Source organism: Podarcis pityusensis, assembly GCF_964106645.2.
Source record: "Podarcis pityusensis genome assembly, chromosome: 6".
NCBI classification, from domain to species: domain Eukaryota; kingdom Metazoa; phylum Chordata; class Lepidosauria; order Squamata; family Lacertidae; genus Podarcis; species Podarcis pityusensis.
Genome location: NC_138030.1, coordinates 63,271,548 through 63,299,447, shown reverse-complemented (window position 1 = coordinate 63,299,447; position 27,900 = coordinate 63,271,548). Strand labels below are relative to the sequence as shown.

The window sequence follows — 27,900 nt, the reverse complement described above, 5'->3', positions numbered from 1 at the left end:
TCTCAGCCAAAAACGAAAGGAAAACTCACACACAAAGAAAGATTCCCATATGTGAACCAAACCACGCCTCAGAATGTGAGACGTCACACAGAACTGTTTAACCCTGTAAGTTCTGATTCTCCTCACACCCCCTCTCGTCTCGCATCCTGAGGGAAACTGTGAGTATAACTCACCCCAAACCCTTCACAGAACTCCCCATGTCGCTGGAAGGTCAAGGGTTTGGTAAACCCATCAGCTAGCTTCTCCCGGCTCGAACAATACTTGAGCCGTATCCAACCTGCCTGGACACTCTGACATACATTCTGGAATCGTATGTCCAAATGCTTGGTTCTGGACTTGAACTGTCCAGATTCTGCCAACCTAAGACAAGGTTGATTGTCTCCCCAAACAGTTATGGGCAAGTAACAATCCCCACAGATCTCTTGGATCAAGCACCGGTAGAAGTCCAACTCCCTGCACAAATCCGACAACGCACTGAACTCAGCCTCAGTGGAAGAAAGTGCAATAAGACTTTGCTTCCGGGACTTCCACCCAACCAGGGATTCCCCGAACTTTACCACCAGCCCAGACACAGACTTCCTGTCCCCAAGAGATGCCCAATCGCTGTCACTCCAGCACGTAAGCCGTCACCTTCAGCTGACAACGTGAGGCAAAACTCTTTGGTATCCTGCAAATACCTCAACACTCTCTTGATGCCTTGCCAGGCATTCACACTGGGCTTTGTAGCCTCCCTGCTGAGCAGATTCACAGCAAACGCTATGTCTGGTCTGCTCCACTGAGAGAGATACAACAGACTCCCTAGCGCTGACTGAAACACCTCAGGATTTTGGAACTCAGAACGCTCCCCAAGCTGACTGTCCTTCACGAAGTTGGTCTCCATGGGCGTTCTGACCCCTGCACAGTCAGACATCCGGAACTTCTCAAGCAACTGCTCAATCTTACCTTTCTGACTGAGCAAGAAACTCCCGTTCTCAGACCTGTCTATCCTAACGCCCAGATAAACTTGAACAGGACCAAGGTTTTTGAGCTTAAACTTCTTACCAAGCTCTTTGGCAAAACCTTGCACCTGTCTACCTGTCTGTGCCACGTACAAAATACCATCTACGAACACCAGAATCGCTTCCTGTGTCCCTCCTGACCCCTTCAGGTACAGGTAACTGTCTGCAAGACTCTTCTGGAAACCCAAACTTTCCAGAGCTTCATTCAGGCACATGTTCCAATTTCTGGCTGACTGTTTCAAACCATAAATTGACTTGTGCAGCTTCCACACAACACCTGGCTCATTGCCCTCAAACTCTGGAGGAGGTAACATGTACAGATCCTCCTTCAGATCCGAGTTCAAATAAGCCACATCCACATCAAAGTGGTGCACTTGGTGCCCTCTTTGAGCAGCTACTGCTAAAAGCACGCGCAGAGTCTCATTCTGGGACGTAGGAGCATACACTTCGGTGTAATGCAGCCCCCTTCTCTGTGTGAACCCTCTGGCTACAAGCCTCGCCTTGTACTGTGGTTCTCCAGACGCTGTGGCCTTAATCCTGTAAACCCAACGACAGCTCACAGCCTGCTTGCCCTCTGGCAGCTTCGTGATGGAGAACACACCTAAGGACCTCATTGAGTTCAACTCTTTTCCCATTGCCTCTTGCCACTTCCTGGCTTCCGCTTCAGGCAACTGTTGAACCTCCTCAAAACTTTCTGGTTCGCACTGCGCTAAACCAACCCACACGCTGGTGACCTCAAACCTCTCAGGTGGTACCCCCTTTGTAGTGCGTGTGGAACGTCTGAGCACTGTCTCAGGTGCTCCCTCTGACCCACTGGGGCCAGCAAGTGTGTCCTTGTTATCAGAAGACTCCCCCTCTAACTTACTGCGTGTTCTGGCCTTCTGCACTTGACTAACGGGAGACGAAGGCTCATTTTTGGGCTCTCTTTTAACAACCTGTGGAGATGCCCCTCCCTGTTCTTGACCCTGGTCAGAGACCTGGTCCTCATCAACAGGTTCAGCTTCTAACTCTCCCTCCTCAGCAGAATCAGACAGACACTCTGAGAGAACGTCAGGATTCGCATGGATCCTTGACCAACCACTCTGCTCACAGAACTCAGCACTCCTGCTGACTAGAATCCTGGACTGATCGCCTTCTGGATAGGCAAACCTCCACCCTTTTTGTCCCAGGCTCGTACCCACAAAATATCATTTTCCGGGACCTCGGGTCACCTTTCTTGCGTTGAGCCTTTGGCACAAGCACCCAAGCTTCACAACCAAACACACGGAAGAAATGCACCTTGGGCTTCTTCCGGTGCAGCAGAAAATAGGGTGTGTCTCCTACAACAGAGCTATAGGACCTGTTCAAAGTGAAGCTGGCAGCTTTCCAAGCTTCGGCTCAAAAGCTCTGAGGCAAACCAGAGTCAAACAGTAGAGCGTCAGCTGCCTCAGCTAGCGTTTCGTTCCTGCGCTCCGCTACGCCATTCTCCTGAGGAGAAAAAGCAACCGTCAACCTGTGACTTATCCCCTTCTGGCGGAAGAAACTCTGCAGAGCAGACCCGGTGAACTCTCAGCCTCGGTCGCTCTGAAAACACAGCACCTTGGTGGAAAACTGTAGTTCCACCGCCGCAACCCAGTCTTTGATCAGTTGCGCCGCCTCGCTTTTCCATTTCAGCGAGAAGACCCAGGACTGAGTATGACTCCTGGCCATCTGCCATCTTCTCCCCCAGGGCTGAGCCTACTCGCGTAAACAGCAGCTCCTCTCGGCACCCGGTCCTGAAGATGAGATCGATCCTCCCCAGCAAGCCTCCCTGCCTCAAACGTTAGGTAGGGGCTCCAGCTGGCTTCTCCCACACACACAGGCACGACGTGGCAACAGCTTCCAAAGCTTGGCTAGCTCCTATAACCTGTGAGATAAGATAGCGCCCGGCACACTTCCCCTGTGCCTTTGGACGCTTGTGCCGATAGAAAAAACTTGAGCTCTTAGCTCTTAGCAGAGTTCTTAGCAGCGTAGAAAGTGTTGCCTTGTGTGTGGATAATAAATCAGACTGAACGCAGGCTTCTTGCTAATCTCTAACAGCCTTTAATGAGAAGAAAAACATCATAAATCAGCCCGGCGAGAGAGCGGACATTCTTTCGTCTCTCAGCCAAAAACGAAAGGAAAACTCACACACAAAGAAAGATTCCCGTATGTGAACCAAACCATGCCTCAGAATGTGAGACGTCACACAGAACTGTTTAACCCTGTAAGTTCTGATTCTCCTCACAATTTTGCGCATAGGAACAAGATGGGGGTTATCCAGTGAGATGATTGGATAAGCAAATAATTAATGGGAAGACATATTAACAAGCAAATCGGGCTGAATGTTCATTGCCATACAATTGCCCTGCAACCAATCACAACAAAATGCTAAAACTGGAAGTCACCTAGCCTCTGTATAAGCTTTATTCAAGCAAATCAAGATGGATGCTGAATAAACAGATCACCTGGAGGTGCCCCAAGATGATGATGATGATGAATTTTTGGACTGGGTCTTCAGGATCCATTGGCAAACATACCAATATTCTGCTTTTACATCTGTGCTTCACTTTCAGCCACTTCACTGCACAGCTAATAATGACGGGGGGAAGCAGAAATGCGCCACAAGGAGAATAAATCTACCACACAATTGTGTAGCTGTGGCTTAAATATATATATAACTTCCCAATGTACATTCAATATGACCGAGTCTCTTTTATGAAGTGTGATAATGTGAGTGGGTCAGGGGTGGGGAGGATTCCTTGCACCACTGCAGCTGCCATTTCTCTGAAAATTCCTGTCCTTGCGCTGTGTAGGGAGATGAGATTTCAGGCCTTCACATAATTTTACTGAACCAAGCTTTTGCAAGGGCCAAGACACCTGTTTAAAAAATTAACAGTAGACATCTTACAAAAAAGGAAAAATCTTCATACTTCAAATATTAAAACCATCCCGCTGGCAGGTGTACAAAGCTGTTCATATCAGGGCAGAGCCATGGGCTGCTTAAAGATGAGCAGCACAATTCTCTGATGTGGTGAGATATGGATCTTAGGAGATGCCTCTCCTTCCGCTGCCCCTTCTGGCTTCATTTCTGCTTTGTATCTTTTCAGTGCTGGTGTTTCTGCTGGAGCCTGCAAAAGATATCTTTGCTTCAGAGTTTGTTGATAGAGGAGGTGGGGCCTGAATAACTCAGGACTGAGCTTCAGAACCTTTTATTTGTTCCCAAGGCTCAGTGCTGGATGTTCTGGAAAAGAAGGTCTCTGAACATCTACAAAATACACCTCCTTCACCACTACAAGAATCGTAATCAAAACTCATTTATTTGCCCAGGTGTTTTAAAGTATTGTTATCTGCCTGTTTTCAACTGTATCTAGTGTGTTTTTTACTTACATTGGTGTCTTCTATTTAATTGTATTGAACTGGAATTGTTGGTTTTCATTTTCTTTTGCATTTTCTTTCTTCGTTGAATTGTCTAGAAGCATTTTAGAGAAAAAATGAATGAATGAAAAGCTTGACCCTACACATTTGAGATTCGGACACTTCCAATTTTGTAAATCTTAATCTCATCTAAAATACTGCAGGCCTTCCCCCCCCTCCCTTTCCAGCATTTCTATGATATTCTTGTTCAGAGGAGGCGACCACAACTGTAAGCAGTACTATGCTAAATTTGGTCACACTCATTTATATACAGGTGTTGCCATTTTTGTTTAAATCTTTTTCCTAATAATGCCTAGCTCAGACACTGCTGAATTTATGTTTCCACTTAGCTTTCCAATATGACTCTATGGTGTTTCCTGGTGAATCACTGCTAGTTAGAAAATTCTCCTATAATTACATCCTCACTCTAGCCCTATTATCTTCCATATTTTTAACTGGTGTGTGTGTGTTATATTGCATTCTACTGGCCAATCCATTTGCCCAAAGCTTATCCGGCCCAAGTCTACTGCAGCCTCCCCCAACATGGTGCCCTCTGGCTGATTTGGACTGCAGTTCCCATCAGGCCCAGCTAGCATAGTTGTGCTGAAGGGCACCTGGATGGGAAAGACTAGTCTAGGGAATTTAATTCCCCACCAACATTTTAAGAAGTATTTTGAGTTCCTCAGATTTGTTTTGTTTGTGCTCCTTTTCCAACATGTTTATTTATTGAGGATTATCCCTTTAGTAGAGGAAAAAATATCGCTGCTTTCTCCTGCTTTCAGCTCTGTTATACTATTTGCTCTTGACTTATAACCTATTTAGGGGGTAAATTCTTCCGATTCTTCTCCGTGCTTTACTGCAAACTCTTTATCCTGAAGCAATAAAGACATTAACTTCCACATTCTACAACCCTGATGCACTCTCCCCATTCTTGTTAACTTCTTAACTGCCTCTGAATAGATTATGTGTTCTACATCGGTTTGTATGGGCCAGAATGCCAGGGGAGGCCTACAAATAAGCAGTTCTTGAATATGAACTGTGAGTTTGTGATGAAAATGTGTAATCCCTACAGCAGCCATCCCCAGCTTAGTGTCTGTCAGATGTTGTTGGAACCCGCCAGGCAAGGCCATCCCAAGCCAGGGGTGATGGGGATAGTCATCGAACAACATAAAGAACGCACTGGGATGAAAAGGGCTCTCTTACAAGTTGGGTTGAACAACCTTTGAATCAGTCTTTGTGGCTGATTAGCTGCTCTCCCTGTGCAAAGGTCAGAGGGGGCAGGGTTTCTGTTGAGGCAGGTGATTAACTGTGGGAGGAGCTTATCAGAGCTTGCAGGGCAGTTTGATCCATCTTTTAGATTTAGGGGAGCTAGTCTCAAACGTTTGTTGGGGGAGACCTAGGTTTTTTGTGGGGGGAGTTATTTGTCCTGTCTTCACGCTTTTTATGATGGAGGACCACTGTAGCCACCCCCAACGACACATTCTCAAGATGGAGGGGGAGGGAACAGCTGCAGTCACCTGCGGTTCCTGTGCAATGTTTGCTATCTTGCCAAAGGTTGCAGGCAGCTTTACCTGCAGCAATTGCATGTTGATTGCCCTCTTAAAAGACAAAGTCCAGCAACTGGAGGAACGTGTAGCTACGCTCCAAAGAATTAGAGAGCTGGAGCTCTTCTTGGAAGCAACAGAGCACACCGTCTCCACCAAGGAGGAGACAGGGGACTCCCCTGAGAAGGAGGCTAGTTCACCAACACAGGAGCCAGATATATGGAGAAACGTGACTCAAAGAAGTAGGAGGCCCAGGGTTCACTCTGATTGTTTAGAAATACACAATCGCTTTGAGGTCCTCTCCCCTAGCATGGAAGACGAAGAGCAGACTCCATTTGAGGATCTCTCCCTCATTACAGTCGATCAGGTATATGAAGACGAGCAGCAAAGTCAGTCCTCAGGGAATGTGCAGGCGACCTTGGAACGGACAGCTCACGGAAGAACCCCGACCAAACCTAAGAGGAGGCGTGTAGTGGTGATAGGGGATTCCCTACTGAGGGGAACAGAAGCAGTGATCTGTGGGCCTGACAAGATGTCTCGGGAAGTGTGCTGTCTCCCCGGGGCTAAGATCCAAGATGTAACTGAACGACTGCAAGGAATCATAAAACCCACTGACAAATACCCCTTCCTCTTGGTTCATGTGGGAACCAATGACACTGCAAGCAATAGCCTCCAGAAGATCAAAAGAGACTACGAGGCTCTGGGCAGGAAATTGAAGCAATTAAATGCACAAATTGTCATCTCATCTGTCCTCCCAGTTGAACGACGTGGCCCAGGGAGAGAGGGAAAAATAGGGGAAGTGAACACCTGGCTTCACAAATGGTGTAAACAGGAACGGTTTGGATTCTTAGATCACGGACTGCAGTTTCTTGAAGATGGACTTCTGGCAAGCGATGGGCTGCACCTCACAACGGTTGGGAGAAATGTTTTTGCCAAAAATCTCAGAAACCTCATCAGGAGGGCTTTAAACTGACTAATGTGGGGGAGGGAGACAGTGCTCCTGAAGGTAGGAGTCTATCAATTGATGAAGATGATCATCCAAATGTCATAGACCAAATGGAGCAAACAGCACGCAGACCTAGTGGTGGGAGGAAAAAATCCTTAAATAAGAGACGCGGGGGAATGATTAATGGACTTCAATGTCTGTACACTAATGCACAAAGCATGGGAAATAAACAAGATGAGCTTGAGCTCTTGGTACAGCAAACTAAATATGACATAATAGGCATCACTGAAACCTGGTGGGATAAGTCCCACGATTGGAATGTAATAATGGGGGGATACAATCTATTTCAGAGAAACAGACCAGACAAGAAAGGAGGAGGAGTGGCGTTATATGTCAGGGATGTGTATACCTGTGAAGAGATCCAAGATTTAGAACCTCAAAGCCAAAGTGAGAGCATTTGGGTCAAAATTAAGGGAGAGAAGAATAACAGTGACCTCATTGTGGGAGTTTACTATAGATCCCCAAACCAAACGGAGGACATAGATGATGTCTTCCTGGAACAGATGGCCAAGCATGCAAAAGGAAGGGAGATAGTAGTAATGGGGGACTTCAATCACCCGGATATTTGTTGGATGTCAAACTCAGCCAAGAGCATAAGGTCTAACAGATTCCTCACTGGCCTTGCAGACAACTTCATTGTCCAGAAAGTGGGAGAAGCAACAAGAGGAACAGCCATTTTAGATCTGGTCCTAACCAATGTTGATGACCTGGTTAGTGGGGTAGAAGTGGAAGGATCATTAGGCGCGAGTGATCATGCTCTTCTGAAGTTTACTATACAGCGGAAAAGAGCAGCCAAGCATACTAGGACTCAATTTCTTGACTTTAAGAAAGCCGACTTCATAAAACTTAGGGAAGTGCTGGGTGAGATCCCATGGACAGTAATACTAAAAGGAAAGGGAGTTCATGATGGCTGGAAGTTTGTTAAGAGGGAGATACTAAAAGCACAACGTCAGGCAATACCAATGAGATGGAAACATGGAAGGTGCCTAAAGACGCCAGGGTGGCTATCTAAAGAACTTTTAACTGAGTTAAGATTAAAAAAGGATGTGTACAAAAAATGAAAAAGGGGGGAAACCACCAAAGAGGAATTCAAACAAATAGCCAGCACGTGTAGACACAAAGTCAGAAAAGCTAAAGCACAGAATGAACTCAGGCTTGCTAGAGAGGTTAAAAGCAACAAAAAAGGCTTTTATGGGTATGTTCGTAGCAAAAGGAAGAACAAAGAAACAGTGGGGTCACTCAGAGGAGAAGATGGTGAAATGCAAACAGGGGACACAGAAAGGGCTGAACTCCTCAATGCCTTCTTTGCCTCAGTCTTCTCCGATAAAGAAAACAATGGCCGACCTGAAGAATTTGGAGCAAATGATTCAGCAAAGGAAACACAGCCCAGAATAACTAAGGAGATAGTACAAGAATACTTGGCTAGTTTAGATGTATTCAAGTCTCCAGGGCCAGATGAACTGCATCCAAGAGTATTAAAAGAACTGGCAGATGTGATCTCAGAACCGCTGGCAGTCATCTTTGAGAATTCCTGGAGAACAGGCGAAGTCCCGGCAGACTGGAGGAGGGCAAATGTTGTCCCTTTTTCAAAAAGGGGAAAAGAGAGGACCCAAATAATTACCGCCCAGTCAGTCTGACATCAATACCAGGGAAGATTCTGGAGCAGATCATTAAGCAAACAGTCTGTGAGCACCTAGAAAGGAATGCTGTGATCACCAATAGTCAGCATGGATTTCTGAAAAATAAGTCATGTCAGACTAACCTGATCTCGTTTTTTGACAGAATTACAAGCCTGGTAGATGAAGGGAACGCAGTGGATGTAGCCTACCTTGATTTCAGCAAGGCATTTGACAAGGTGCCCCATGATATTCTTGTAAAGAAGCTGATAAAATGCGGTCTTGACTATGCTACCACTCAGTGGATTTGTAACTGGCTGACTGACCGAACCCAAAGGGTGCTCATCAATGGTTCCTCTTCATCCTGGAGAAGAGTGACTAGTGGGGTGCCACAGGGTTCTGTCTTGGGCCCGGTCTTATTCAACATCTTTATCAATGACTTGGATGATGGACTCAAGGGCATCCTGATCAAATTTGCAGATGACACCAAACTGGGAAGGGTGGCTAACACCCCAGAGGACAGGATCACACTTCAAAACGACCTTGACAGATTAGAGAACTGGGCCAAAACAAACAAGATGAATTTTAACAGGGAGAAATGTAAAGTATTGCACTTGGGCAAAAAAAATGAGAGGCACAAATACAAGATGGCTGACACCTGGCTTGAGAGCAGTACATGTGAAAAGGATCTAGGAGTCTTGGTTGACCACAAACTTGACATGAGCCAACAGTGTGACGCGGCAGCTAAAAAAGCCAATGCAATTCTGGGCTGCATCAATAGGAGTATAGTATCTAGATCAAGGGAAGTAATAGTGCCACTGTATTCTGCTCTGGTCAGACCTCACCTGGAGTACTGTGTCCAGTTCTGGGCACCACAGTTCAAGAAGGACACTGACAAACTGGAACGTGTCCAGAGGAGGGCAACCAAAATGGTCAAAGGCCTGGAAACGATGCCTTATGAGGAACGGCTAAGGGAGCTGGGCATGTTTAGCCTGGAGAAGAGGAGGTTAAGGGGTGATATGATAGCCATGTTCAAATATATAAAAGGATGTCACATAGAGGAGGGAGAAAGGTTGTTTTCTGCTGCTCCAGAGAAGCGGACACGGAGCAGTGGATCCAAACTACAAGAAAGAAGATTCCACCTAAACATTAGGAAGAACTTCCTGACAGTAAGAGCTGTTTGACAGTGGAATTTGCTGCCAAGGAGTGTGGTGGAGTCTCCTTCTTTGGAGGTCTTTAAGCAGAGGCTTGACAACCATATGTCAGGAGTGCTCTGATGGTGTTTCCTGCTTGGCAGGGGGTTGGACTCGATGGCCCTTGTGGTCTCTTCCAACTCTATGATTCTATGATTCTATGATTCTAACCTCCAACACTTCAGGAAATGTTTCTCTGCCTTCCTTAGTTATGTGTTTTCTAGGATGGTGAAAAGAAATCCCTCACCGGTTTTCTCCTAAGACTATTTCACTTCCAAAGAATATCTTGAGGGTAACTTAGGGACAGATCCACTGATCAAAGTAACTTGCTGAATTCCTGGCAAAACTTTATCCATTACAGCCATGCCTTTGAATTTTCAGGTCATTTTAACCCCTATTAAGATGACTGATTGCCTAGCATTCGCTCTGAAATAACTGAAAAGACATCTTTTAAGCATAATTTCCCTCTTGTGCCATATTGCAGTCTTCTTTCTTTTGATCAGGTTGTTTAGCCTCCTATTAAGGAAAAAAACCCATTCTCTCTAATATCAACCTGCCTGTACATTAAGATTAGCAGTAGAGGGTCTCCTAATCATCCCTGCATTAAATGAAGTGTAGAGAGAAGATCTATTGAAAAGCCTTTCCTTCCTTTCCTTTCCTTTCCTTTCCTTTCCTTTTCAGATATGTATTTTATTAGGTTTAATAACACAGAGAACAAATACAAAACATACAAACAAAATAGAAAATCAATAGGTAAATCCAGCATCTAAAGCCCAATATGATCACAGAAACTCTAGGGAGCCAACCGATCCCTCATTAGCAATCCATATGCATGATATACAATCATGCAGAATTACTGCTTAGCGTTCAGTATTTTCTCCATAATTTTTCCTAACTTGTCCATGGCATGATAGTGACCCTGCCCAGGTCACATTGCTTTCCTTAACACGCCCACCCCATGGACTCAGAGCTATTCCAGCCCTGGAGCTCGAATAGTAAATTCTGTCTCACAATAGTCAATGGAAGAGAGAGAAAAGGGTTGGGGGATAGAGGCCACCACTCCACTTTCTGTTATGTCAAGCTGGAAGGGCAATAGATGTGGTGGTTGCTCTGCTGTGGATTATCTCCATCCCCTTATAGGATCGTGGTGCCTGTTTTCATCTTCATTTTGCTACGCTCTTGTTAAGCACAAACTGGGATAATATCTAGATACTGTGATTTCATTATAGTAAATATATACTTCTGAAAACAAATGATTTTTTTTGCAGGGGTGGGGGGGAGGTTCCATTAACCTCAGTAATCAAAACTCCTAATTAAAATTAGACATTCTCCATTGCTTTCTAAATGAATCTTGGTAACTTCATTAATCTGGTATGATTAGGCAACTGCGATACTTAATATTCTGAAAAACACAGGCTACATTATGCAACATGACGTGGAAAGGTTTTAATGCGAGGCAGGAAGGTAGCCTAAAAGCAAGCATTTGAATTTCATATTGAACTCTTAGACTTTATTTAGTCTATTGGCAGAAGCCAAGGTACAATCCGCTGATTATCCAACTAAGCAGATTGAACCAACTATGTATATGCACATGAGAGCTCAATTGCACTTGGCCATGGTGTGTGGACTGGCATATATACATGACAAGATTTCAGAGAAAGCACAGGCATCTACCTGCACTAATGCTTGTGTGAAAAGGGATCTATGCGTCACGAGCTTTCAGTCTCTAAGGAAGGCATTCAACATTGCACCACTATGATTGTTCCATTAACACAAGCATTTCTGCTTCCCAGACAGAACAGTCTCCTTCTGCAAGCAATTCTGGAGGTTCTTCCAACCACATGGAGCCTATTTGGGTAGGTGTGGGAAGGAGGAGTTGTGGGCGCCCCTGTTGCACTTGTGAAGTCCATGCTGGCTCCTTCTTGTTCCACTGTTTAGTTGAATCTAGCTGATCTGTCGTAACTCTGAGGAGGAGATGGACCCAATACTAACAGCGCAAGAGTTCACATTCAACCTCTCAGGTCCTGAGGGTGTACCATTTCCTAGGGACACAGGAGAATGAGCTATCAGTTCCTCTGAGAGTCCTGCAGAGCTTCCATCCGCAATGTCCCCACAGCCCCAAACCCTGCCACCTAGAAGTTACCAACACCTGCACCAAAGGGCACTAGGCTGTTGCAGCAGTCAGAAGTGGGGCGGGGGCTTCAGTCTTAATCCTCCAGGCCAGACTATGAATCTGGTGCTGAGACAATGAGCTGTATCCAGCTAAATTGTAGCCATGTCCATTAATTTCAATACGTCTCCTTTAAGCAATAATGGATATACACCCAATCTGCTCTCAGCTGCCAGATTGCTGCCCATGGTCCTGAAACTTGTGCTTCTGAACTCTGAGCCAATCCTTTTGGTTATCCAAGTCCCTGACCTTAGTCTAGCATGAAGCTAGCCCAGACATTGCCTCTTCTTGGCAATGGAAATTGTTATGGTTCAGGGTAATATCTGTGCAGTGCTTAAGTGGATATGTACAATCCACCTGCAATGAAAAAGAGACAAGGATACAGAGCCAGTAGACCCTCTTTGCATAGGCCTGGGTTTACATTGAAGTCCCTATGTATGCTGAGGGACAGCAAACATGTTCAAAGTGCACTCTTGTAACCCACTCTGTATATAAGTTACCCAGTCCATGTGTGAACCAGCCCTCCTGAGTGTTCAGCGGATTAGTGCACAAATTAGGATCTTCAAAGAATTCATGGGGGGAGGAGATGAGTCAGTGGAGGTGATTTTGTGCTCTGAAGACAAATGTCCTCAGAGCCCAATTCCCCTTACATAGGATCTTTCAGAGGCAATGGAGTAATGAGCAGATACTCCTTTCTTCATCCTTGAAGCCCCAACTTCTCACTTGCAGGTTATCTTTTTGGTGGGAAAGAAGTCATCCTCTTCATCGTTGAAAGCATCCTTTTGTGGGGAACCAGTGACCAGGGAGACAGCTGAGAGCCATACCACCCAACCCACAGAATCTCTCAAGAATGTATCGTGCTCAGGACTAGCAACTGTGTGCTCCCCAGGCTTCAGGGGATATTTTTTGGCAACATGAGAAAAATGGGCATGTCAGTATAACCCTTGTCCAGAGAAGTTTTTGGTGGTTTTGTAAAGGTGGTGGATTGTTCTGATTTCCACAACCATGCTTCTGCCACCCCCTGCAAGAATAGGTGATCTCCATCATTGGAAGAGATACATTAGTCCATGAGCAGGTCAGGCTTGAGCAGCCTATACAGACCAGATAATGGGGTGATAATTGAAGCCAATGTGCTGATTTAGTGGATTTCCAAAATAATATTTACTATGTGCAAACACTCCTTCCAGGATAAACATACCTATTATAAGGGAGTGGAGTTTAGAGTTTAATATGTCTGAACATATTAAATAGAGCTCTTTACTATAAATTTAATGTAAGCACATAGCCATTTGCAGAATTTTGGAAGGCTGCTTTACTGCGAAGAAAGGTCTTTATTCACTATTTGCCAGTCACCTTTAAAGATGTGCATTGAGTGTAGCAGAATAATTTAGGGCTGTGATTCACAGCAAGGAAAATGATGGAGCCCAGCCAGACATACGAACCCCAGCAGCTTGCTCATAGGCCTCTGCTTCTGTCCCAGAAGTGCTTCCCCCACTCTTCTTTTTTTGCCATAGTGTGAGGGAAAGTGCTGCTAGCTCAAAATGCAGGCAATGTAAATAAGAATGTAATTTCACGTATAAAGAAAACTTATCAGCAGTCACCAAAACCTACTGGGGGACACAGGAAAGTCCATCTTCATTTGGTCAGACTAATTAGGGTAATTCATGAGGACGACAATCTGGGTGACTAGCCTGAGGGTGGCTGAGCTGCTTGGATCAAACCTCACATCAGTCTGTGGCAGAAAAGGAATCCGTCTGAGGCTGTTCTTTCAGTCATACTTCCCAGATAAGGGAAAGTGCCGAGGTTCCCTACTGGTGACCTAGTTATTCCCTTGCAAAGACATGGGTGGTTGTTAGTCACATGTTCGTGTCTATTACTTGGCTATTTCACCACCACATTTATGCAAAGGTGAACTCTGATCCCCCACAAGATTTAAAAATAAAATAAAATAAAATGTGGATACAACCTTGCACATCCATCAATTCTGGATTCTGATTCTAGCATTGCTGGCATGATCTACTTTGGGAATATAGGTGAGATTGAAATAAATAGGTGAGATTAAATAAATAAATAAATAAATAAATAAGCATTCTGATATCCTTCTGAAAGCTCCACTGTAGCTTCTGGTGATTCTTCTGCATGCCCTCTCTCAAGCAGGAACTTTTTGTTCTTCTCATTCTTTCACCTACAAGTAGTGATGGAGCTGAAGTTCAGAACTTAAGTTTCATGATGGTGGATTAAAGAGTTCTCACTCTTATATAAATGCTAGAGTTCTTGAACAGAGCTCTGTCTAGGCCTCTCCAATCTATTAACTGAAATAGGCATAAAACGCTTTTTCTATCACAAGCATGATGGTTGGCACCCGTCTGTCTCAGGAAACAATGGAAGAGGGCACCTTAAGGGACAAAGTCAAACCGCTGAAGAGTTACAGCGCCTGTTTTGGCTGTAGAGACCAAGCCAGCGTAGACGTCATTGAGACAGAAGTGCAAACACACTGGGAATGTTGGCTTGAGAAAGCACCTCTTTATTTGAGACTCTGTCCTGCCATGTGGTGCCCAAAATCTTCCTGATGCAGAGCATGTGGAAGGCAACCAGGGGCGCCGCTCCTGGCGAGTGTATGTTGTCCATATCTCACTACCATAATGTAATGTTCTCAACACACTGGCTTGGTAGACTTTCATGTTTGTATTGGTCATTAGCATCACATTCTCCCATACACTTCTGGAGAGACAAGCCATTGCTGTAGCTGTCATGCCAATACAGTGGTACCTCGGGTTACATATGCTTCAGGTTACATACGCTTCAGGTTACAGACTCCGCTAACCCAGAAATATTACCTTGGGTTAAGAACTTTGCTTCAGGATGAGAACAGAAATTGTGTTCCGGCAATGCAGCAGCAGCAGGAGACCCCATTAGAGAAAGTGGTGCTTCAGGTTAAGAACAGTTTCAGGTTAAGAACGGACCTCCAGAACGAATTAAGTACTTAACCCGAGGTACCACTGTACTCTTGTCCAGTTCAGTGTTGATGGAGAAGTTGCTGGTTATGGTGGAACCCATGTAGACGAAATCATCTACCACTCAAGAGAGAGAAAGAAATGTTGAATGTGTAAGCTTACGTCTAGAGACAATGGATAAAGCAAACACCATTAGCTGTACAACTGCATACGTGTTTAATGGTTATTTTAGTTTAAAAACCAATAAAAATTGTTTAAGAGAGGGGGGAGGGAAGGAGAGAGCAGGATCTGATAATTTCCCAACATCTCTCCAAATCTCTCACTCAACAAGAAGTCTACCAAGAGCAGCACAGTTCAGGCCTGCGGGGATGCAGCAATAGCCCTAGAACTGTCACGATTTTTATTTATGGACAGCATTTATAGCCTACTTAATAAATAACAAAACCCTTGTCAGCAGTTTGCATAAAAAAATATAAAATACTCGTGAGAAAATGCCGATAAAATCAAGAGACTTTGAAAACAAGTAGACATAATGAAATGATCAAAACATAGTTTAATCATTAGTTTTAAACAACAAATGCACATAATAAAATTACATGTCTGAGTAGACTTGCCTAAATAAAAGAGTTTCCAGCAGGCATAAAATGGGATTCAATGAACAACACAGAAATGGTGCTGCTGTACTAAACCCTCAATTTCTTGCATGTGTGTAATAAATGTTATATGGCACTTGCAAACCTGGCAGTTCCACAGGAAAGCAGTAGAAGAATTCTAGTGCCGTTTGTTTGTTTGTTTGTTTGTTTGTTTGTTTGTTTGTTTCCCTTATAGCACAGCAGAATGATATATGTGGATTGTGGCAGCATGAAAGACAAGAATTGGCAGTTTCTAGACCTCTGACCACATCCAGCCTTTTGTGGAATGCCCTATGTCCTATCCTTGTTGGCATTGCACATCCATGGGACATAGTGGCATTTCACTCTGGGGAGGGGGTTGATGATGGAGCCTTGGCATGCCATCCTTTACTTGCTTTTCCAAGTCACCATCTACTTGCTGGCTAGAGATGTGTGGTCCCTTCTTATTCTAGAGAGAGTTTTAGGATGCAGTCTTAACTCCTGCGGTAAATATGCAGAAGATACAGCACAAAATCCAACGCGGGCATGATAACTTAAAAACATATTATAAAGCCATCAGTCTTTACCCTTGGCAATATTCCTATAAAGTTCAACTTGCCTGATGCAGGGCACTGTAACAAAAGTACAATAAACAACCTACAGGCAACATTTGATTAAATTCATAATATTTCATGGGAAGGGAAGAGTAAATTTCCGGCATCAAACTTTCATAAACCTTCATGCGTCTCTTTTCTCAGGGCAAGTCAAAGGCAGAGCAAGCATTGCCGAAAAAAGCAAGCTACCCTGAAGTCACCAGAAAATACATTCAAGAGAATAAAGCCAGTAAATAACTCATCCGTCACTGGGATCTTTTATTGAATCAAATTACTTTTGACATGTGGTCTGCATTATGTGAAGGTCAAGTGTTTTGTAATGAAGACAATAGAGTTATGTCTTTGAAAACACAGACTAAAGATGTGCTCCTTAGCACACTTACTTGGAGGTAAAAATCCATTGGAATCAATGAGACGGCCTTCCATCAGATGTATTTAGGATCACTGGGTAAGTGAGGAGGACAGAATCAGGCTCAGGGATTGCAGAGATTTATTTCAGTGAGTGCTTTGCTGATGTCTGCAGGGGTCAGTTTGCTTCGGCGGGGGGATTGATGAGCTGAATCCCTGCAGAATGATTAACCTTCTTGGGAGTAGTAAACAAGGCTTGAGTGGAATTGTTCTGCTTCAAAAAGGTATTTGCTTTGAGACATCGATTAGCACTGCAGCTTCCATTGATCCAGGTTCGGCAGCGATTCACAGAAACTGCACAACTACCATGTGCAATAAAACCATAAAAATACAAATTAGAGAGCAGTCAATGAAATCCTCCTTAAAGGGGCAACTTTGCAGCAAGGAGATGCAGCTCTTAAAGGGGGGAAAGCTCAACTATCCTTGCACATAGAATTTTAAAAAATAGATTGGATAGCGAAAACGGGGGCACAGGTGCTCTTCAGTGATTCTAATGGTCTTTGTATCTGCTTCAGTTTTATTCTCCCTGCACAACTTTGCCTGATTTGAAAGGGCATACAAACAGGCTGGCAGGGAAAGAGCCAAATGCTTTTCACCTGTGCAAAATTGGCTACATTATTATATAATAATGGTGAAGATGAAAATGGGGGAAAGAAGCATTTGTATAGCACTTTCATGTGTCCAAAGAACTTAGCTTGTTGCTTTTTCATGGTGTGCCATGCCTAAAGCATTGCACACAAAAAACCACAAATAATATACAATGCAAGGAATTGCAACCAAAAATTACACAAAACTACCCTATGGTAACAGACCTACCTTCCTCCTGCAGGTCTCTGTCACATACATGTCCCTCAGTGATGCTTCTGAGAGTTGGGAACTGTTTGGAGTGGTGTGGCACATGTTTTGGGAGCCTAAACTTGGAGCAAAATCCTTAGTGAAATCAGGGGACTCATGTAAGAACACCTTTGGGCTGAAACCTATGGTGTTTTTTTAATGAAAAGGTGGTGGTGGTGGTTCCCTCTCTGCCTCTTTCTTTAACTCTCATAATTTAAACCGATTTACGTTTTAATCTGCATTTAGATCAACAGACTAGCAGTAACGGAACTAGTGCTGGTAACGCGAAGAGGAGACAGGTTTTGTAACCCAGGTACCCAAAACTGCATTCGGCACAACTGACTAGCGTGCACATAACAAGCAGGCCAAAAGGATGCCATGTCCATTTGGTGGGGGGAGGAGGTCAGATGGAGGTCAAAGGAGGAGATCAAGATTGGCTGGAGATTAAATTGGGGACATTTCCCTTTGTCCCGCAATTTCTTCCATTCGTTCCATGGCTTTCCAGGTCCTGGAGGTTTTCCTTTGGTCCTGCCACTTTGCCTGAGGTTTACTGCTGAACTGAAACAAATGTCCATCTGCAGAAAACCTGGTGGACATTTGTTCCAGTTCAGCAGTCAACAGCAGGTTTTCCCAGGAAAAGCAGCGGGACGAAAGAAGAACATCTCAGACCAGTGCCTAGAAGTCGGAAGGGTGGATGAGTCCCAAGATGCCAAAAGCAGTGGGTTTTATCCAATGCTAGTCCTACTCAGAGTAGACCTACTGAAATTATAAACAGGACCAAGTTAGGGACATTTATTTCGATGGGTCGACTCTGAGTTGGAAACTTAGTTGGAGACAACGCTAAAGGTTCCCGGAAGACCTGATCCCAAACTTTAAAAAAATAAAAATTAAGCGCTAGGTGTGATGTGATTTCTCATTCCTGCCACCTGCCTCTAGTTTGACAATCTAGAGCGTGGTGTTTTCAAGTAACAGATTCAATCTTATGAACATGATGTTGAATGAATTACTACACCTATTCCCATGCACCGTATCAGGATGCAGCTGCCTCGTAGACGTCGCACCCAGTGCTACCTAGGGAGTAAAGTAAATCCAATTTCTCACACTGAAGGATACTGATGATATTTCTGTTCACTCCTGAGAGGGCTTAATAGTTTCCATGCATCATTGGTACACATAGGCTATGGATCTTTCCCACTCATATCTTTGTGCAGTATATTATACGAAATGTATTCAGAAATGGCGAAATGAAAAATAGTTTTGACTGAAACAAATGATATATACGCCCGGAAAAGATCTTCTTGGGAGATGCTTAATGGTCCATATTACATTTTTTTAAAGCATATAAACTTTTTAAAAACAAGAAAAAGCTCCAAAAATATAACATGGTTTCATGACTGATTGGCATCAGGTAATTACTTTTCTGCCCTGAGTTATGCAAAGTGTGCATTTGAAAGACAGGATGGGGTACTTATAACAATGCATTTGCTAGAGAAAACAGCATATAAAAATGGATCATATAATTTTTGCTTCCAAAAATGGGTATATTAGGCAAAATTAAAAACAAGAACATGTGTATTAAGAGACATTTGATTAAAATGTTGCTGAATTTTCATGAATGCTTGTGGCTGTTTTGTTGTTGTTGTTTTTAAATCACAAACTGGTGTCGAAATGTGGAGGGCTAAATTTAAGACTGGAAAAAAAGAGAGGAAAAACTGAGAGTAAATGCCGGGCCAGAGGTTGGCAGCACATACAGGTTAACTCACAACACAGGCGGGCATTATGTTACTGGCCATTACGTGTATAAGCAAAATTGAATAAGGCTCTTAGTCTTCCTCTTCATCTTCCTCCTCCTCTCATTCACTGGACTCTGCTGTAGATGACCTGAGGACCAATGGGGTTGACCAGTAGCCAGAACATATATGAAACATATAGTGTGTGTGTGTGTGTGTGTGTGTGCGTGTGTGTGTGTGTGTGTGTGTGTGAAGGAGCAAATGACCTATCAACTTAATCCTCTTTTTTAATATATATATAAAAAACCCAAACCCTAAATAAATAAATAAAGTGTCAGGGAGAAATGAGGCTGTTGGAATACAAAACAGGGGATGATGAGGGATGCTGAACACTTCTGGAATTTTCTCCATGACACAGAGCTCACCTTAAGGCTCCCTTGCTAGCCGCTGTGTGAAACTGGTTCCTGGATGGGCTGACCTGATTCAGCGGGGCTCTTCTTAGCTGTGCCGTGCTTGGGGGATGTATCTGGTAGCAGTGCCACAGAGCAAGGCTGTGGAGAAGCTGGAAAACATTTTAAATGCTTGATTTGAGAACTGAGCCAGCCCTGAGAGCATGCTTTTTTAAAATAATGGCCGATTGTTCTTGGAATGCAATCAGCAGTGTTGCTTGGAGACCTTCCACTGTCACTCTGCAACTGCTCTATACAGAGAATGTCTTTTCAGGCATTATCAAGCAATTATTTCTACATCTCCCTTCAACATGCCAATTACCACTTTGCCCTTAGAAATTCAAAATGCATTTCCAAGATTCAGAATATTTACTATTACCAGCCCAGGCTACTGCAACCTAGGTGAAAAGAGGTGTTTGCTTTATTTTACTTTATACATACCAGCTTTCCACAAATTGCTGTCCTCCAGATATTGAGAAGACCCCAGGTCCTATCGACCCCAGTCAGTGTATATTCCAGAAGAACTTTGTATTTTGAGGAATTCGTACCACTAGGGAGAACGTGCATTTCGGTGTTAAGGTATTGCAATTGACTGGCATGCAAAATCAAGACAATCGATGGCACCCATGAAGTTTTCTCAATAAAGAAAATCATGCTGGGCCTATGGAATGAGAGGCTTACACCCGTTTATGGAAATGTTATGTAAACACTGCATAATGATTGGAGAATGTGCAGAATTACTGGGGATTCCACTCTGAAACCCTGGAGTGTAGACAGTACAGACCTAGATGGGCCGGTGGTTTACAAACACCTCCCTGTGTGCTGTTTGTAGCAAACAACACTTTTAGGGGCAAAAAGCAGTAAAGAGGCGATGATATTTAGCATGGCCCGCAATGCATGCTAAAAAGAGCATGTTCTGGATTGAGTTCTCACAACTTCAAAATATTCATGGCTTGCATGTAACTAACGTTGCATGCCGTTCGGTTCTTGGTTACTTGTTTATTTCTTGGTCTGGCACAGAGCTTTAAATAGCCACTTGGCTGTGAATATGAAAAATGCAAAGCAATGTAATACATCAATAGAAAATATAGTTTGAAGCTGGCATAAGAATAGCATCGCAGTTGCCTTGACAAAGCACTCAGCGTTTGTTACTTCCTATGCTAATTGATGATTTGGCCTCCTTCTAACTTCCTCCAGCCGATCGAGTTGGTGAAACAGAATTTCTAAGTTCCCCAGCTTATTAGCATTTTGGAATAAAGTTCAAAGTTACCCATCCAGGGCTGTGGGCCAGCATCCTGTGGCCTTCAGCTGCGTGGAAGCATGTGAAGCAGAGCTGGAGGAACAGCAAGCAGAGAGAGCATGAGAAAGGATGCTTTTAAACCTCTTCTATTCATCAGCAGGATGGACTTTCCCATCTTTTATATCAATCCCATTACTTACATAGGTGAACCTATGTAAGATGCTGGCTTTGGATTAATCTAACTGGGGAGGAAGTGTAACAAGAATTCTTGCTTCTTCAGAAATTATTCACCTAAGGTATTGCCAAAGCCCAAATCCAAAACTGAACAGGGCTGATTTCAGGACCTCTATGCTTTGCCCAAATCAGTTGGAAAGATCCTTGTTTTGCCCTAGGTCTGGCTGCTCAGCACAATCTAGAGCTGTCACACATGGGGTGGGAAGGGGAGGAGAAAGGCAGCCCCAGCCCCATACCCTGCAGGGAATCTGCTGTGGAAGCACATCTCAGCAGAACTGAAACATCCTCTCCTCACCAGCTGGTGTGCAGAGAATTCAATCCTGCCACGTGCAGGGTGCTTCTTTACAAGTGCCTTCCTTGATTTTGGGGCTGGATTCCAGTCGGGAGTCCCCCAAACTGATCCAGGGCCCCAGATCAGAGGTCCAGATTGGGAGGAACTGTGCAGAGTCCTGATGTACAGCCTGACACATCCCAGTGCTTGTTTTCCAAAACACTTCAATAAAAGTGATTCCACTTTTTATTTTTTAGGGGCAGTGACTATTGTCTTCTCTGCATTCCTTAACATTTCATTATTCTGATAGCCTCATGTTTTCTTCTAATCTAATCATCCAAGACACCAGGGTCTCATGTAACAGCCAGTGAAATCTCAACGAAGCCTATGCATAGAGCCACAGACTCAAATTTTTCATTCCTTTCATTTTTTCATTTTACTTTTCATTTGTATACCGCCTTTCTGTATTACTATACACAAGGCAGTTTACAAGCTTTACAAACAACAAAATAAGACAGTAAAAATCACACATGTAATAACAATCTGATCCAATACCAAAAAAAGTAACAATAACTGTAACCTTTCACCTTGGTCCATCTTGGTTAGTTGTACTGTATGCTTGAAGTTTGCTGTGGTTGATAGCTGTGCAGGCCTATCAGGGTGCAGATTAGCACAAGCCATTGCTGTCACCGTCTCTGCTGTGTTCACATCACAGCAGCAAGTGTCACCCCTCCATAGACTGTCTGAACGCTTCCTCCTCCCTCCTGCCTCAGACCTTATTGTGGGCTGGGAGATATGACTAATTGGTGTGAAATAGTTCTCATCTGCATACTCATCCAACTGCATGCGGTGGAGCTTAGCTGTCTTGCCTTTTCTGCAGAAAGATGTGCAAGGAATCAAAGATGCAGCTTTGATTCTTCTACTCTGTATATCTCCAAGTCTAATTCTCCCATTCAGGCAGCACCGTCTACAATTGCTTCTGATGAAAATTTTTGCCCCTTGCTGGATCTTCATAATACTTTGTGAGTCAATTTGGTTCTGCCCCTTGGGTGTGCTATTGAATCACATTCCTTCTCCCCGTTGTTGACGTCCTCCCGCCTCTTCCCATTTATTAACAGCAGCTTCCTTCAGTGAGTGTTTGTCATCAGCTTTTTTTCATTTCAAGCTCTCAGATTTTTCCACGCTTGTGAAGAGATTGCTGAAGTATTTGGTTTCTGATTACTCATGATTAAGCAACAGTAGGAATTGATTTGGCAATAATGGCTGAAGATGTGTTGTTCCCTCCAGGCGGGTTTCATTTTCATCCCTTTTCTCTGTACAGATTAATATTATCCTGAGATGGTTGTGAAAGTCGAGTCTTTTGAAAAACTAACTTACCATTCACATTTCTGCCCTTTGGGGTGTAATCAGTAGCATGGGGCATACGGCAGGTTGCAGTTTAACACTGTCAGCTGAACTGCAGGTACTCAGATTTACTCCAGAGTTTACTCCAAAACATTTTTCATAATGTTTCATTGTAACATGGATGGGGAGCCCTAAAGCCTTTGAGGTGTGGTCAGACTCCAACTCTCATCACCCTCAGCCAGAATGTCCAGTGATCAGGGATGATGGGAGATGGAGTCAAACAACATCTGGAGGACCACAGGTTCCCCAATCCTGTATAAATAACCTAAGCAGGACCCTAATGGATCGGGCCAAAGGTGCAGTTAGTTTAGTATTCTCTTTCCTTGCCAGCCAAGAGCCTTTGCAAAACTCAGAAGTAGAGCCTTCCCTGTTGTTTGTCCAGATCACCTAACATCATTTGACCAGAAAGGCCTGTCCTCTATGAATTTGTTTGTTACTGAGATATGATCCATACTTAGCACTTCCAGACATTTCTGACAAGGATACAGTTACCAGATTTTTTTCAATGAATCCAGGGACACTTTTCAACTTCAGTAGGAATGATAGGATTTTGTCAGGGGACTGATTTGTAAATCCGGTGACTGTCCCCGGGAAACGGGGACGTCTGGTAACCTTAGACAAGGAGGATTATTATTCTTACAAAGTCACGGGGCACTTCCAGACTGGTGGGACTTCAGGTGAGATTCAATCACACACCAGCAAATTTAGGTTGCACAAATAAAGCTGATTTGGCATTCTTGTGCAACAGAGCCATCCCCACTACCTCCAAATTGGACGGTTTGCAGTTAGGGAAGTGATTGGGAAATGTGAAATTACAACCGCTTGAAGCTATGCCATAGAACCTATCCGCAAACAAATCAGGACAAATGCTCAACGAACAGCCAACATCATCTAGCCTCCCTGCAAACTTTGTGCAAACATATCAAGAAGAATGCTCAATCAACAAGTGCCCTTAGTCACATACTATTTATTAGGCAAACTGGAGCTCTCTAAGCATTGGAGGATTAGCATTGGAAATGCTAAGCATTAGCAGCTAGACTGGAGATCTCTATGGGGTGGGGAGGGAATATAATGTATTTTTCGTTGGTGTGAAAGAAGGGTGGGGGCCTTACTCCGATGAACAAATGGACCTAACAGGAATGCAGCCATGTAACTTTTTGCTCACACTGCATTCTGAAGGTATGTGATATTCTCATAATACTCAAGAATAAAGTCTGCTGACAATACTTTTACGTATGACTCTGCTTTTATATTTCTTAGGAAAGTGTACATGCTCTCCCTGCTAACATGCATCTGTTTTTCTCATTAGTGATTTTCTGGAGGAATTTGAAAATATTCCTGTTCACCCAGGCATTTCATAGCTGAAATACACTGTTCCTGGTAACCTAGAGATCACTAGATGAGAGAATGTTTTTAAGTAATACTGTTTTTAGAATGCTTTTTTTGTGGGGGGGGCACTTCTTTTAAAAATAGTTTTATTATGAGTGTGCTTGTAGTCCTGGGCTCCTTTGGGAGGAAGGGCAGGATAATTAATTAAGTAATTAAATGCCCAGTTTGGTTGAAGGTCAAATTTATTTGAATTCAGAACTCTGAAATGCTGAACTGAACCAGCTTAATTCTGAATAGCCTTGGAATATGGCAATGGTCAGGGCCAAAGGTTTAACATTTTTTCTTGCTGTTTAAGCTTTAAAAAACAACAACAACACACCTCTCACAGCAATGTAAGTCTTTCTCTGGACCAATTCTCACCTGCCACGCTTGCAGGAATGCCTTGGGAGTGATGCCACATTACTGCGACACTCCCAAGGCATTATGGGAAGTATGGGAACCAAGGGGCAGTTCACAGCTGTCTCCACAGTTTCCTGTGGGCCATACTTCCTGGCAAGGCTCAATATAAGCAGCAACCCCCTTCCAAAAAGTTATTTCACTCAGGAAAGCAGCAGAAAATGGGACCCTGTTTTTGCAATGGGACGACAGTTTCATGAGGGGAGGGGATTTCATCCGAGCCTTGGCCAAGGCCTTTCCTCCCCCGAGACTCAATGTTAAAATGCAAATTATTCTGTTTAGCTATTTGAGGCTCATTTATACATTACCCTCTTATTGTGTTCAAGAAACCTGCTGCCTACATTAGCCTCCAGAATAACGGATTGGGCTCCTTTCCCCAGTGGCGACCAAAGGCAACATTGCCATATTTTATTTTATTATGACATTGATATGAAATTATTATTAATAATGTCCTTTATCAATCACTTCCCACAAGGAATCCCACTTTTCCTCCAAGAACTCAAAGTGAAATACAAGGTTCTCTCCCTCTCCACATTATTCTTCTTCTTCTTTGGCGATAGCCGAGTCAGATTGTCTTCCATGAGCACGGTTTGAATGGTGTGTCCGTTGGTGACTGTGGAGGCCAATTCTGGATCCACATGTCCTTTCACAGTGGGGACATAGGTTTCTGGGCGGGAAGTAGGTTGGGCTGCAAGTTGGTGACTGGTCCAAGGTTCCCCAATGAGCTTCATGGCTGAGTGGGATTCGAACCCTGGTCTCTAATGTCCTAGTCCAACACTCTAGCCACTATACCATGCTGGCTCCCTTCCAGGTACAATCTATTCCCAGACCACCTAGCAAGAGGAGCTTATCAGCTACTACTTCTTGACCATGTCCTGGTTCTGTTTCCTTTCCTAAGCCATGGTCCACGTGCCCCACATAAATGAGTGGACACTTCTCCTCCTAAAAGCTTATGAAAAGCTCTTTTCAAACATCCCAAGCAAGGGGTGGCCATCCAGACGTTGTTGGACTCCAACTCCCATCAGCCCCAGCCTGCAAATCCAATGGTTAGTGACCCTTGGTGTTTTAGTCCAGCAACATCAGGTGAGCTACAGATCCTCTATCCCTGTCCTAGATAATTGTCATTCTGAAGGGAAATGACCTCATGCAGATATTTTTTCTGAGACATGTAATTCCCCCAGTTGCCAGGTACACATGTCTACACACACACACACACACACACACACACACACACTTCTTGCAACAAATGCTACCAGCAGCAAAGACTTAGAAGCTTTGTGACTTTACCCACCGTACTTATTCTTTCTGCCATCTGAGAAAGGACTCCATAAATCAACGGCCAACTACTGCCTTGTGACCCATCATACTGTACTGGCAGAACTGTGTTCCTGCCATCAGCATCTGTCCAATGAGGAAATACATAACGCGGAAAAGAGAAGAGAAGAGCAACTCTCTGCAGTTATTTAAGCAGCCAGGTTTACTGCCTCCCAATAGGAATGAGCAAAGAAAGGTGACGAAAGGCAGATTTGGAGCGGATGGGTTTTCACGTGCTTGGGCAGCTCTCCCATTTGCATTGCAGAGTGTATAAATAATGCAAGAATGTGTTCACAAGACGGAAGGCTAAGCCGGGGCTTAGTGCACATGGCTGGACACCACGGGGGACAGCTTTGTAAAGAATTTGAGCTACAGTGGATAAAAGCAACAAACAAAAGTCCATGATGCAATGGGGTGGAAAATAGAGTCAAACAACTGAAATGCCATTATGTAAATGTATGCCGTTTCTTCACCTGGAACATAGTACATAGTTCCACTCATATACTCCCAAAAATGGCTGGATGGTTTGCACTCTTTTATCCTCACAGCCTAGCTATCGTATAGTCAAGTTTCATTAAATCAGAGAGCTGGAAGAGACCTTGGAGAGCACCTAGTCTACGGTAGCCAATGTAGTGCCCCCTCAGATGTTGCTGGACTACAACTCCCATCACACCTCACCTTTGGCTGTCACCATTGGTGAGCCTCATGGGAGATGTAGTTTAACAATATCTGAAGGGCCCCATGTCGCCTACCCCTGATCTACTGTGATCTGCTGAATGCAGGTTCTGCAATTCAGGAGGCAGCAACATACGTGAGAGAAGGCTATCCAGCATCTGCTAAAATGCTTCCAGAGAAGGTGAGCCCACCACTTCCTGGGACATGGCTGAGTGGGGATTTGAACCCTGGTCTCCCAGGTCCTAGTCTGACACCCTCACTACTACTACACCACGTTTGCTGCTACTACACCTGCCCATTGTGTTCTGACAACAATGAGCTGCATAAAAAAGATGAAGAGGGAAGTAGTCTTCCTCTAGGTCTGCCCCCACTCCCCTTCTAAGTCTATCTTACTGCATAAAGCCAGCCAGAGCAGAGGCGGATTTATGGGAGTGCAACCGGTTCACCTGCACTGGGCGCTGAGCCAAAAGGGCACCACAGGGGGCGCTGCAGCAATGGCAAACAATGGAAGGCAAGAGGCAGGGGGCACTAGATTTTGGCATTGCACAGGGCACCGCTGAAACTGTAAAGCCCAATATCCACCACTGGCAAGAGGGACAAGACTCTCCAAGTCCAGCAGACAGTTGCAGTTTGCAATCTTGCCCAGTTTCTCTCCCCTTCCCTCACCCTACCAGGCACAGCTCCGTTCCACTGTAGGTCACAAATTGTCTCGGACATGGCAAACTAAAAATGCTGCTGTCCTTATCCCCAGGAGCAATTCTGCATGCGAATATGGGGCCCCGCATATAGATCCTGTGGAGTATTATCAGAACAGTAGCCCACAGCTTGCAATCCCGGTTAGACCATTTTCCCAAGGTGGAATACTGCACTTGTTTCCTTTCCTTAGTAGAATGCTAAGAAGCCCACCGGTTGTTATACGGAATGCTAAAACTACTTACTGTGACTGGAATTCACTCAGCAGCATCAAGTTAAACGTCTACAGTAATTTGGAAACAGCAATAAAAGGTTGTTTGCATTTGATTTTACTAGGTAGCCTAAGGCCTAGGTGGTTGAGTTAAAAGTGATGCTGCATTACAAAGCATCCATGGAGGCTGACCCTTTGGAGGGAGAAAACTGCACCATTATTATTTTATAGTGCTCTGGATTGGCTCCAGGGCCTTTAAAGTTTGCATAGAAGGGTAAATTCTGCCACAGTAATTACTGTGATCCGGCAATTCTGCTAGGAGGCAGAGGCCTCCTTGGCCTGCTCATATTATCTCACTGAGCTGATTCTTTCCTCGAGGGATCACTAACCCAGCACCGGCGAGTAAAGACTCTAACCTGAAAGGTTGCTAACCTCACTAGTTCACAGTAGGAAGGGATGGATGTCTTCAAGCTCATTAAATTATTTGCAGAAGTATGCTTGGCTAATAATGCAGTTCACACATGGGAAGAGC

At 44.2% G+C, this 27,900-nt stretch overlaps 1 long non-coding RNA gene across 1 annotated transcript in view; it reads right to left on the bottom strand.

Annotated features, from left to right (window-relative positions):
• Positions 1-15,533: 15,533 nt before the first annotated feature.
• LOC308478851 overlaps positions 15,534-27,900 on the bottom strand; it is a 33,220-nt gene continuing 20,853 nt past the window's right edge. The window contains exons 2-5 of the long non-coding RNA XR_013987335.1: positions 19,518-19,654; positions 18,375-18,433; positions 17,345-17,439; positions 15,534-16,830 (exon numbers count right to left, since the gene is read on the bottom strand). This is a non-coding gene — a long non-coding RNA (uncharacterized lncRNA). The remainder of the gene's footprint in view (positions 16,831-17,344; positions 17,440-18,374; positions 18,434-19,517; positions 19,655-27,900) is intronic.